The sequence below is a fragment of the Argiope bruennichi genome, chromosome 1 (genome assembly GCF_947563725.1).
Source record: "Argiope bruennichi chromosome 1, qqArgBrue1.1, whole genome shotgun sequence".
Classification (NCBI taxonomy): domain Eukaryota; kingdom Metazoa; phylum Arthropoda; class Arachnida; order Araneae; family Araneidae; genus Argiope; species Argiope bruennichi.
This window is the reverse complement of record NC_079151.1, coordinates 56085105-56098761: the sequence shown is the minus strand read 5'-3', so window position 1 is coordinate 56098761 and position 13657 is coordinate 56085105.

Genomic DNA, 13657 nt, shown 5'->3' with positions numbered 1-13657 from the left:
TTATATAAAAAAAAAAGAAAGGAAAAAAAATTATTATTTTGTTATTACTTTTACCATGTTTCTTTCAATGTAATTTTTATGTTGATTATTATTATTAAGTTTATTAACCTGAAAAGGAGAATAAAGAAATTAGAAAGCAAATTTCTTCAGAGATTAACGCCTCTAAAGTTTAAATATAACACGCACTTTCGTTAATATTAACTCTTAACCAATTAAATATAAATGAAGACAATCCAGGCATTTAATTTAAATTTAAGGCTATCCAAAAAAAATTAAACTGTCGTGCGAATGCAAAAGGTTTAGTCGTTTTATTTTTTAATAACAAAAATTCGAAACGGCAATTTATTATTGATTAGCTATGGTTTAAATTTAATTATTTTAGCTAACTTTTCTTAGAGTTAACTAGCCTTGTTTAATGTTCGTAAAAAAAATTTCATTCTCTGATTTGACTGAAGATTTTTTCACAATGATAAAATACTGTTTTAATACTTTAAAAACTTGATTTCCACTTAATCTTTAATTAATATTAATTTAATTCCCAGCATATGACACAATTGGTAGTGAATTCAAGCAACAATAAATTTTAAATCTAAAAAGTATAAAACATATAAAATAAAATTATTTTTGTAGTTTGGTGGATTTGAAAAAAAAATATTGAAATTAAATTTATTTAATGTTGGGATTTTTCTTATAAGTAGAATTCGGGCTTTTAATTTATGTTCTACACAGACAGTAAAATTTAACCTTCCAACTCTCTCAAGTCTTTTAAACTTTTTATTTTAATCCAAGCAATTGAATAGAATCTCTTTTTACACTGATTTTAGATAGATTTTTATGAAAAAGCTTAAATTTGAGAACAAACTACTTTTGCCCGGAGAGATACAAGGAAAAGAAAATTTCATCAGTTTCTGTCTATCCACTTCCAATTTCATTAGGTATTGAGCTTTGTGGAAAAAGTAGAATGTAAGAAACTGCAGTATTCCAAATATTTAGATGTAATATGGATGTTGCAACGTTCTGTTAAATAGCCCTTTAAAAACAATCCTTTATCGTATGGATATCTATCCTGGGAAGGGCATCTCAAATAGGAGGATGATAAGTCATTGAATAAGTAATTGTTTTCATGCGCAATTAGAAGGCATAGCATTGGTGTTATTGTCGCATCCCTATAATGAGTCATAACTTTCTACAATAGAAATTGCTACTTGAACTAGTGATTTCTATTTGGTAATTGAGTATTCGGGATTTTCTGTCATTCAAATGCACTACACAAATAAGTATCCATTTGGATGATTTCGTTTTAATTAACTCATAGTGGTAAGGGCAACAACCTAACCAATAATTTTTTTTTCAATTGCTCAATCATGAATGATCTTATAATCAAAACTATAAATAAGCATTCTCTATTGCCTTTATCACTGACAGCCAAATTTTTGTAGCCAACGATAATTGAAATTCTTTATATTCACAATGTATTCACAGATTCCATTAGTAAATAACACGCGCAAATCTCGTCAGTAAATGGTATACAAAATTCTCTTAATACAACGGACTCATTAATGCTCAATAAAATCGTCCAAATATTACCGAAATCTAAGAAAATTCGCCTGTATTGAAATAGTCAATGTACAAGAATTAAATTGAATTGTACGAATTTAAATGAATTGAATTAAATGAATGTTGAGAATGAAGTGAATTGCTTAATTTCTGCCTTTCCATAGTAAGTCAATATTGGCAAAATAAAAAAAAATAAAGAATTAAAATAAATTGGTCCAGAATTCTTTTCTTCAACAAAATTTATAGGCTTAATAGAGTTTTGCGCCAACGAATTTATTTAGTATTCCCTCTCTCCTCCAAAAAGTACTTTTTTCTCCGTCAAATAAACTTCGTTGAAAAAAATCTATTTTTTTATCAAAATACTCGAGTTAACTTTTACCAACACTTTTTATTTTCCATTTGAGTGTGTTTTTTTTTCTCCCTGCTTCGCGATTCAGAGATTTACAATTTTCGTTCGTGCTTAGCAATAAGGTGATGGATTGGAAACTTCTTGAAGAACGGCATTCTCTTGACATTCGAAGCACGCTTCGGGTGAATTTCCCTTTCACTCGCTGCAGGAGGTAAATAATTCGAATGTGTTTGTCATGCTCACGTCACAATATCGATTCTGAAGCATTTATTTCCATGCTCATTGGAGTCATTGAGCCTGTTTTTCCCAATGGGTGCTGAAACCTGTACTTTGGAAAGGAGAGAGATTTTAAATTCAGGAATATTTTATCCATAAATTTTCTCAATGCCGGATGTAAGCATTTAGTCTTGTGAAAAGCACGTTAGGAGGCGCTTCTTTAACTGACTGGTCAAATTTGTTTCACATTTCAACAAGTTTCGTTATATTTCAGCAAATTTGATCAACATGTTAATGATTTTTTTATGAATAATTTATTTACTTTGTGAAAATATCTGCTTTTATTTCTTTTATTTTTTAATATACATATTATAGAAAGACGGACTAAGTGATAAAATTCTTGGCAAATTAATCATAATTATTAATTGATGATTACCTTATTTGGAAATAATAGTATTTAATTATCATAATGAGATTATAAAAAATTAATAAACTTGAAATATGCCATTGACAATTATTACTTTACAGACCTGTCAGTTAGAATTTAAAGTTAGTAATTAAATAAATAATTAATATTTTTATAAATTATAAATATGTAGTTAATTTTCTTTTTTCTATTTAATACTGTTGATTTCCTTTAGTTTACATAATAATTATTTTAATAATTTAATTTAAACACAGAATGTAGTCCTAGTATTTTATTCGCATAATTCATGAATTTATATTCATAAAATGTGTGTATTCTATGAACTCATTTATTTAACAACTAAAATTTAAAAGACGCTTGACCCCCCCCCCACACACACATACACAAATCAATAGCTCTAGGCAGTTTCCTAGTCATAAATCTTCAACTGTGTTTTCATCTATCTGAAAATAAATCAAGCTGTATATCTTAAGATAATAATTAAGCAATCATTTTCTTAATTTGGATTTGGCATGTTTGGGAAATGAAAGTGCGAAATCAAAAATAATTTAAATAACAAAATACTTTGCAATAAAGAAATTCAAAGCAAAAATTAATAAATATATCAAATGTATTTGACTATTATTCATAAAAGTAATATTTTTAGATGTTACTCGGAAAACTCATTACAATTGTAAAAGGGGGCTAATTTTAAAGCAACAACAAGAAATATTCTAGGCAGAATTTGAGCTCTAAATTAAATAGTCTTTCGTCCTGGATAACATCACATATTGTACAACATTGTTCAATATATATCAATATTAATAGTACCTGATAATGTGCAATATAATACAGTTTGCTGTTTAATAAAACACAATGTTGAGCATTATCTTTATGGTATACATGGATGCCTTAAAATCAGAAAACCTTTCATTTGATAGCATAATTCATAGCAAAAGAAATATTTATAGCCTCATAACAACGTAAATAGTATTTGGAAACAGAAGAATATGTATATAACTCTCCGACTAAACAGCTCATTCTTTCCTATTGAATCAAAACTGTACTCTGCACTACTAGTACTTTTAGATCAATCCAAACAATACGATGGGTAAATTAAGGCTATTTGTTCCCGTATTCATAATGAAAAACCCTTTTTTTTTATTACAGTCAGTCAGCTCATTACCACAGAACTAAGTCTGTTAAATGAAAAATTTTGTTCAAGAGCATTTTAGCATTTTCGGTATGTTACCATGGCAACCATCCTATGACGAAAAGTAGTGTGCATACGAGTGCTTGTGTGGGATCTATCTTAGTTACCGCTTTAACTGCATAATGCAAAAGCATCAGAAAAACCAAGCTTGAAAATAAAATGCCAAGACAAAAAGACAAATAATCATGTGGAAAATACTGTTATAGTGAGTGATATGAATTTTATTAGAATTTTAATGGTCACGGAAGGAAGTCCGTCTGACAGCTATGTTATGGCGACTAATGCGGAAGACCCTGCTTTGTGGTTTGTGAAGAAATTTGTTCATAACATTGTTACAAGCAAATAAAAGTTAAGAACGAATGAGTGAATGTTTATCTATCAAAACAATCCCTTGAAGTTTTCTTAAGTTAATGTATGAGCTTTGATTTCGAGTCTAGATTCAGGTTCGAGACCCGATTCCACCGAAGAACCGTCGTGTAAGGGGGTCTGTTGCACGTTAAATCCGTCATGCCGAACGTCCTCCCGCTGGTGTGGAGAGGGGGGTGCCAGCTCACGTATCGTCCTCGTAATCTGCACGCGGTTTAAAATTACGAGGTCCGTCCCAAAATAGCCCTAGTGTTGCTTTACAACGGGACGTTAATATAACTAAACTAAACACTCTTGCCCATAACAATAAATTTATTTTTAAAAATCTATTTAAAGACATCCTAAAGATAAGACACCACTACTATAAGAAGCTTTGGATTATTTTTTTATTTTAAATAATGAACGAGAGTGCCTCCCTTTGAATTCTTCATATAAATGCTTCATAGTTAATGAAGAAAATAAATCGAAGTTCTTTCGATTCGGTCTTCTTTTCATAAAACGAATGGAACCAAAATTTTATGCAGATCAATAACTTCTGTGACAAATGCTCATCCCAAAGTTCATTGAATAAAATTGTTTTGCTTTTCAGTTAGCGTATTCACATGTGTTTCAGCATAAAAAACGATAGAAGGTTCAGCATTCTAAAATTTAATTCTAACTGGAAAGAGATTTACTGTTATTAAGGAAAAAAACTATATATTATTAAAGATATAGTTTCTAGGATGAAATTATTTATATTTTTATTTATTAGAATTTTTCAGTTATCCATCTTCACATACAGAAAGAAGAACAAACATACATACTTTCCACGTACGAATTTCGTTCAAAATTCAAGATATGAAAGTCAGTTGTTTGCTTTATGGTTTTCGTTTCTTTTCCTTACAAGGAGAGTTTATATGAAAATAAGATTATGTGGAAAATTATTTGAGAGTAGAAAGGTTATGTTCTATGGAAGCTATTGATGTTGTCACAATAGGAGCAACATTGATTTCTTCTAATGTTAAACAATGCTTCAATGTGTCTATGCAAGAAATAGGAAGATATTCGCGTCTAAAGCACATAATCCATCATACAATTTTGAAAAAAAAATTATAATTAATGCAATGAACGCTTTTTAAGAAAACAAATCGTTAACACAATCATTTAAGTAATGGCGTTTCACTTAATTTCATACAATTTAATCAAGCATCTCTCAGAAATTTCAATAAAGCTAATTTAAATTTTGAATAAACATGAAACATATTATTTTACTTATTTAATTAACTTCTATAGACAAATGGAAATTAAATTATAGAATCATATATAATCATGTAATAATTTCTAATTAATCTATGTTATATAAAATAATTTTCTAATCTATCGAACTCCGTCTTCATTGTAATTATAACATCTGAGTTGCGTGACCTATTATTTTTCCCACGGAACCAAAACCCTGTGTCGACGAATTATTTTCTAAAACTATATAAGCTCAGAAGACATTCCTATACTCTCTCTTTTCTGTTTCTTCCCTTCACACATGGTTCGCTGTGCTGTATTCGTCCTGAAATCGAATTCTTGACAATCACAATACTTTTTCTCTACATCTTTATAAGAATTAGTTAGAAAAACATTTCTGAAATGTCAGTGTCACAAAATTCACACTGTAGAACCGGAAATTTCATAACATATAAAATTAACAGAAATAATTTTTTAAAAAATCGTTTTGATCAGCTGTCAAAAGAATACATGGAGCGATGTGCTACCTCTTTATCGGTCAACCACGTGTACAAGGTCGTGTCCACACGCTCTTGGCCTAACGGAGGAAACTCTCCGTCACGGGTACTTAGCGATGGGGTTCTTTTTTATTTCGAAACATCACCCGTGGCACGTGGGAAGTCCTAAAAGGCTCGTGGGCTTCAGAGAGGGGGCGAAGCGGTCGACCTTGCTGCCACCTTCGCTCCAATGGTTGCATTCCTGAGGCAACTGCGGAGAGAATGTACACACACTTTGGCAGGTTGTTGTGATTAAGAAATCACCAGTAATCGCGAAGACCACCCGCCTTTTAGCTGACCTTTGTGGATTCAAGATATGCAAGCGGCCATGCAACTGTAAAGCCGCATGTGTCAAAATCCAGATTCTTTAATCAGAGTTGACCGTCCTTGCTAATGTTAGGATGATATTAGAACTGTAAGATCATTAAGAAATCAACAACGATATCGCTGCAAGCAAAATTATTTCTTGGGATTATAAATCAGATGCAATTTTAATTAAAAATTAATATATGCCGCTCAGTGTTGTAAAAATTTGAATATATATTATGAATTATGTATTTATATGAAACTGAATTCCCATTTGTTTATTTGTTTGGCTATTTGAATCTGTATTATACCACACCCCTAAATGGACTCAAACGAAACTTGGAACACATATTCCCTACCTTGAAAGGTTAACTGCGCTGTTAAAAAATTTCTACGCCCTATTGAAGGAAACAAAATGAAGTACCGAATGGTTTTATGTTGTAATACCATAATTTCTAAACAAAAAATTGCGCAAAAATTATTTTTATTCCATGTTATAATTTTTACACTGACTTAAAATCTAATTAGCTTTTCAGTGACTTAAGTTTCACTTTAATGTGACTACTTCTCTGATTTTAATCATTTTGAAATTATTTAAATTATAATTTGTAACTCCTTTTTTTCGTTGAAATATTAAGCTTGTTTTACAGTTTCATTACGTTTATTTTTTGCATACTTTTGCCAAGGTTAATATTTTTTCTTTTGATTTTTTCTCATTTTGTTTCTACTTCTTACTACCCACATCAGGCGGTCAGCTCGTTCGCCAAAAATATTGCTCATTTGATTTCGGATTAATCGTTAATCGTTTAACTTCATTTTTCCGCCAAATAGTCGGATATTACCGCCACGTTATTTTGAATGTCTTACTTAAGCTCTAATGCTCTATCTCTTTAATGAAAACAATCTTGTGATGCCATAACACTATTAAGAATATTACTGTGCGATTCATTCTAAATTTCACAACATTGTAATTCCAATCTTTCAGTGGAAAAATCTTCGTAAACTACACTGACATTAATCAAAATCCTACTTAGTCTTCAATAATGGAAAAAGAAATCATGCCATCAAATATTTGACAGCTATGAAAATATTATCATGAAATATAATTTAAAATGTATTAAAAAGTTAATCAAATCTAGACAACAGAATTTTACAGTAATTAAACTGGTATAAGTGAAAAGATAATTTTTTGGTATTAAAAAAGTATAAAAATAATTTTTGTGCAGGAATATTTTTGAAAATCATCGCAAAAAAAATATCAAAATCTAGCTCTTACTTTAAATTCTAGTGAAATTCTAAAAAATATCGCTTCAAGGTGCACTTTCAAGCTCTTCAAAGTATTTCAATGCCAAATTTGGTAGTTCTGTGGCAAATGGTCTACTTATAGAGTGCTAACACACTGACACACATCCATCTTTATCATTACTGTTATTTAAAATTGTTGCAATTTCTTTGATCGTTCGTCTTCATTTTTTCTTATATTTCAGTTTTGAAAATCTGTAGGGCCTCATTTGACATATCATATCTTTCTCACGACTATTTCTAGCTTGAAAAGGAACTTTTCCAGCCTGAAAATGAAGTTTTTCTTAACACATGATGTATAGAACAAATAAACGTTACTGGTTAATTCTATATCAACTGGTTAATTCTATATCAATTTTTTTTTTCTTGCAATGGAATATAATAAAGTTGAATTTGGAAACTTTTCATACAAATAAAGTTATTGTTATTATAAAATGTTCCTTGCACAAAGAAAAAAATCCATTGAATAAATTTATAATTTTTAGAAAAAAATGTAATAAATACTTATAAATGAAAGAATTTCTAGAAAAACAACATAAATAAATAAATGAAAAAACAAACAAATGTATATAGATTTTTTTCCCTTCTCCTTAATTTAACGAAGCATTCATTTTTCTTTATTTTTGAAAGTGTATGTTAGATCTATATTCCTTTTAAGGAGCATAAGAGTTAACTTGAAACGAGCCACAAATTCGTCCACTACTCTTTCGTCAATTGGCCAATTTTAAGCCGTGGTCAGATGAAGAGCATCACCGATGTGCGTACCAGTCCCGAGGCGGTACTTAAGTAGAATGGGACATTCAAATTTAAAACATTCTGGCACCATCATGTATAGGTTCCACCAAACCATCACGTTCCTTAATGTAATCTTGGCATGTAAACAATTGTCTGTTCTTAAATATTTCCAGTCTGAATTTTTGCAATGTGAATTTGTAAATGAATTAGAATTTTTTCATATCTAAAAGTATTGGCGTCTAATATCAAGCGTCATTTTCTCAATTAATAAAGGTGAATGAATTCTCATTTGTAACTAGACAAACGTTCAATTTTGTAAAGTTACTTGCATTACATCAGTTAAAAAAAATATTCGCACCAAATCATCAATAAAAAAAAAGATCCACTATAAGTGAAATAAAAATGAACTTATAATATCAAAGACAAATTAGGCATAATATCAAAAGTAGATCAAGCTTTATTCTTTAATCATATGGTGATTAGTTATACCAAATAATTAATTCGTATATGAAAGATGATATTAAAAGATATAATATGTAGTATTGCAATATGGAAAATGTAATGTGATTTTTTTAAATGTAAAAATATTGTTTATATTATGATCGTTATAAATGGATATAGCATAAATTTTTAATTACGGCTCCTAGTTTCATTGCTCTATAGACATTCGAATTTTAGTTATAATTCTTTTGGAGTCGCACATTAGTTAATACCTTTACTACAGGATTCAATAATAAAATTAAAATTCATTAATACGACTTTGTAAATATACGAATAATCTATTCATCATCTATTCTATTTATTGAATTTTTAAAGTTTGAAATTAACTAGTTGTTTCGCCTTTAAGGGATGTCATATATAATATTGTTACGAAATATCCCGGGGTTCGTTTGGGCAGTGGAAGTTATATGGTGTGGAGAACACACAATCACCAGGCGGCAGTAGAAAATAAAACAACGACGTTTATTTGCACGAAGACACACAGGACAGCACAAAGACGACAACTATATACAGCACAGCAGACGATTATCTTCAGCCGAGACGTGCAGTATACAACAGTATACACAGCAGCTCTACTCCGTCGCTGCTCCGCTAGTCCCTGGAAGACGAGTGAGTTCTTCACCGTCGCTTCCGACTACTCTTCGACTCCACCGGTCCACGACTCAATTCACCGCCGGTTCACCACTACTCTGCTCTGCTCTGTCGCTTCCGACTTCTCCTCAATTCACCACTGGTCCAGCAGCTGCTGGTGCTTCTTTTTATAGGTCTCAGGAGGCGGGGCTAGAAGCCTCTCGACCAATCAGGAACGTTCGAGGCGTATCTCCGTTTCTACTGGAAGGCTTGGGAAAATTCTCGATGTTTCAGGTATAATCTATTTTGGCACCAAAGTCACCAAAATCGTCGCCAAGTTTGTCGCCAAGCTCTGGGACCTCCCATGGAACCAACTATGCTGGAAAGCCACATCGCAGATTCGTAACAATATACTTTAATGGATTTTATAAAAAATAACGTCTTATCAGGAACTATTAGAATAATATCATCACGAGAACGGAAGCGTTAGAATCTCAGTTGGAATCTAAAGTAAATGACACCGCAAACACCTTTCAGAGAAAAAATATCCTGTCGCTGGAATGTAGGTAACTAGACCTTACAACATTGCTATTCCAAACAAGGAAATGGGAACCTTCTTATTTATATGATAGCTTTTCATTCATAAGCTCATGGTGCTTTCACTCAGGATGTAAAAATTTCAAAAATAAAGGAAAATTCAAAGAAAATGCGATAATTTTAATTATTTGGCAACTTAGCAAGAATGAAAAAGAGACAATGAACTATATTTTTAAAACGAAAACATATTTAAAAAGGTTTGACATTTCTGAATGGATTCTATTAGTTTTGTCCATAAATCATATTTTTCTATAATTTCCGTTAAAATTTAATAATAAAATTAATATTTTTAAATTATCATAGTACTTTATTAGAATGTATAATTTATTATCATTAAAATCAATTATAAACAATGATAAGAAAATGATTAAGAATTAATTGAAATGACTACATTCTAACAGAATTCTACTTTCCCACAAGTGCGAATTTCTTCCGTTATGTTAATATGTTAGGAATAAAATCGACTCAAACAATGAAAATTGATTATATAATAAATATTTTCGTATTAATGAAAATCACCTTTATTTATTATTCAGCCGGTTGAAAAAAGTTTGAAGACCTGAAAATTATTTACTACGAATATTTATAACATATAATACCCTTCTAACTGAAAAATGGTAAAGAACTATTTGAAATGAATATATTCAGACAGAAGAAATTCCTATTTTTCCACAAGTTGGTGTTTCTTCTGTTATGTTAATGTGTTAGTAATAAAATTAATGAAAATTGATTGTAATAAATATTTTCTTATTAATGAAACTGACCTTTATTTATTATTCAGCCGGTTAAAAGAAAAATCTGAAGGGCTGAAAATTATTTACTACGAATATTTATAACACATAATAACCTTCTCCGTTACGAAAGTGAATTCATTTACTATACCTTCATTTATAAGAAAGGAAAAAAAAAGAAGAAAGAGGATAAAAGGGAGCTTATGAATATAAATTTGGTATTGTAAGATCAACGTTCCCTTTTGTAGCTACGGGGGGCTATTATGAAAATTGCAAGGAATATATGTTTATGAAACAGACTGGAAGAGACTGCAGTTAAGCATGAAGTTTATTTTGACTTTCACTCAGATTAAATTCAGAGAAGGTATTGAAAATAAAAAAAATAGTAAATATAAAAGAATCACTGGTTCAAAGGAATGTTGCAGAAGTTTCCATTCTTTTTTCTTTTTTTTTCCCTTTGATTCGCACAGGGATTAATAGAAGGTATAATAAATGACAAGAATAGAAACTAAAGAATTTTACGTTATTATAATTTGTTTTTAGAGTATTCTAATCTATCTGGGTATGTGTTATATGATTGTAAGAGATGCTTAAAATAGAATATGCGACTCTGTTTTAATGAATGATAAATTTAGATTCAAATTTCTGGACATTTTAAAGTAAATCAACGTATTAATGATAAATTTTGTTGTTTTAGTTAATTTTTGATAATATATAATTATCATTTATTTATTTTAAGATCATTTAATTAAATGTAAAAAGATAAAATTCTAGAAACAATAATCATAACAATTAATTAAAATTTTCATTGCTACCAAACATAAAAACTTAATTTTTTTGAAGGTCTGTAAACAAATAATAAATTTTAAACAACTGTAAAAATAAAAATTAGGTTTTTTTTTAACAAGAACTTCCAAATGAATAACATAACCAATTAGAGAGTAATTAATATTTCAATATTTTTTAAAACGTTTCCATACATTTTAAGTTTTTAAATAAGTATTTAAATAAAATCTAAAATAATACTATTACCCTATATTTTATAGTTCACAAAATGGGTTTTTTTTCTTTTGCAAATTTATGTGTGTGATAACTGTGATAAAATTCTTTTTAGTTGCTTCATTTGCAGCCTCCCGTCAGTCCAGCCGCCCTTTGAAAATTCCTGCCTACTACAAATAATAGGAAATCCGTCTGCCGACAATCATTACAAATGATATTCAGTGGCTTTCAGTATTATTATTAAAATATTTAGCAATAAACAATGAAGGATTTTTAACAGGGGATTGCAAGCAACTAAATTTAAAAGACTTTTTAATTTATTTTGCACTTATAAAATTTGTAGTAAAAGCAAATTCTATGAATTAAAAAAAAAGTTGGCTAATATGAACACTTTTTCCAGCGTAATTGGTCAGAATTTCATCATGTACGCTTGGCTTTTACAATGTTCATTATCACTATTCTATAGTAAATAATAAGGATTTTTTTTTTCGCTAGCAAAATTTAATATTTGGCAGAAAATTTAGGATTATATTCATTAGCAAATATAACAAACGATTTATTTTAACTACAAAACAATAGAAAAATATTTGTTTCTTAATATATTTGTTTTTTAATGGTTAATCGAATATGTGTTGAGATGCGATAGTTTCGAAGTTCACGGCCAAAAATTGGTCCTCTCGGAAAAGATAATTCCAAATGAATTCCCTTTAAAATTAATGTAATATATGAGCATTGGTTTTATAATTACAGTGATATGTTTTCATTTAAATATGCTAATAATGAAAATTTCTAAAACCATTGAATGCCGTGTAAGCTGAAAATTTGAAAAACATATGTCATTTTGTATAATAAATCTCATCTAAAGAGTAACAGAAAAAATAATTGTAGTACAGAAAAAATAAAAATATGTTTAACAGACGCAAATGTTTGTAGATGTTGTTTTATATAATTCATACGATTGTAATAAATAGAACGTGTTCTAAACGTATCTAAATTTGAGGAAAATTTGTTTCGGAAAAAAGGGAAAAAAAGAAAAGAAAAAAAACCCTACATTTTTATTATTAGAGTTCCTGTTCGATTCATTGTTAAAGAATGATTTATAAATTTTCGACTTTTCAAACCTATATAAATTATGCATTTCTGTAATCAATTAAATATCCTCTATTTGACTAAATTAAAATTGCAAAATCATTTTTTTTAAAGTACAAATTTTTTCATATCCCTTAAGTAATAATGTGTAAGTCATAACAATTAAAAAAACATATACATCTTCATAAAATTAATAAAATAAAATAATTGCCGGCTTTCTGGCCTTGGGGTAGTGCGTCTTCTTCGTAATATGGGCTTCCGGGCACGAGTACTGGTTCATGCATAGCTGTTCTTTAATCTGTGTTCTGCCTGCGAGGTGTGTGAAAGAGTCCCCCTGTAAAAAAAGGGTTGTGCAAGCGAGTGTGTGAGTATTATCTTTCCGTGAGCTAGAAGTCAGCCCTCTGCCCTTGGGTGCTCAGGGGTCCTTACCCTCAAAAGCTACTGCACCCCCTTTTCCGTTATAACGCGGACACGACATCATCATCATCAATAAGATATTTGAAGTAAAAAACATTAACATATTACCAATTTTAGAGGTTTGATGAAGTGTGAAATTAAATTCAGAGGTTTGTTAAACGGTGAACCTCATAATGTGCACTACCTAAAGCAAAAATATACCTACATCCTCGATTGTTGATGAAAGGTCGCTGAAAAAAAAATATTGTTGAAAATATTCATATGATTTTGAATTTAATAATAATGTAGCAAGCTTCAGCTAAAACAAATTGCAATACTGAGCATGCTTTATTTAAAAATATGATTTAAATTGGTGAAATACGTGCTTTTAAAGTAAATAATACAATATATTGAAGTGTAATAACGAGTACTATAAATAATATTATAAATATTTTCAAAATATATGAGGTTATATTTTGTAATACTATAAATAATATTACATTTCACATTCAACTCAATGGGTTTAGTTTAGTTTAGTTATATTAACGTCCCATTGTAAAGAAACACTAGGGC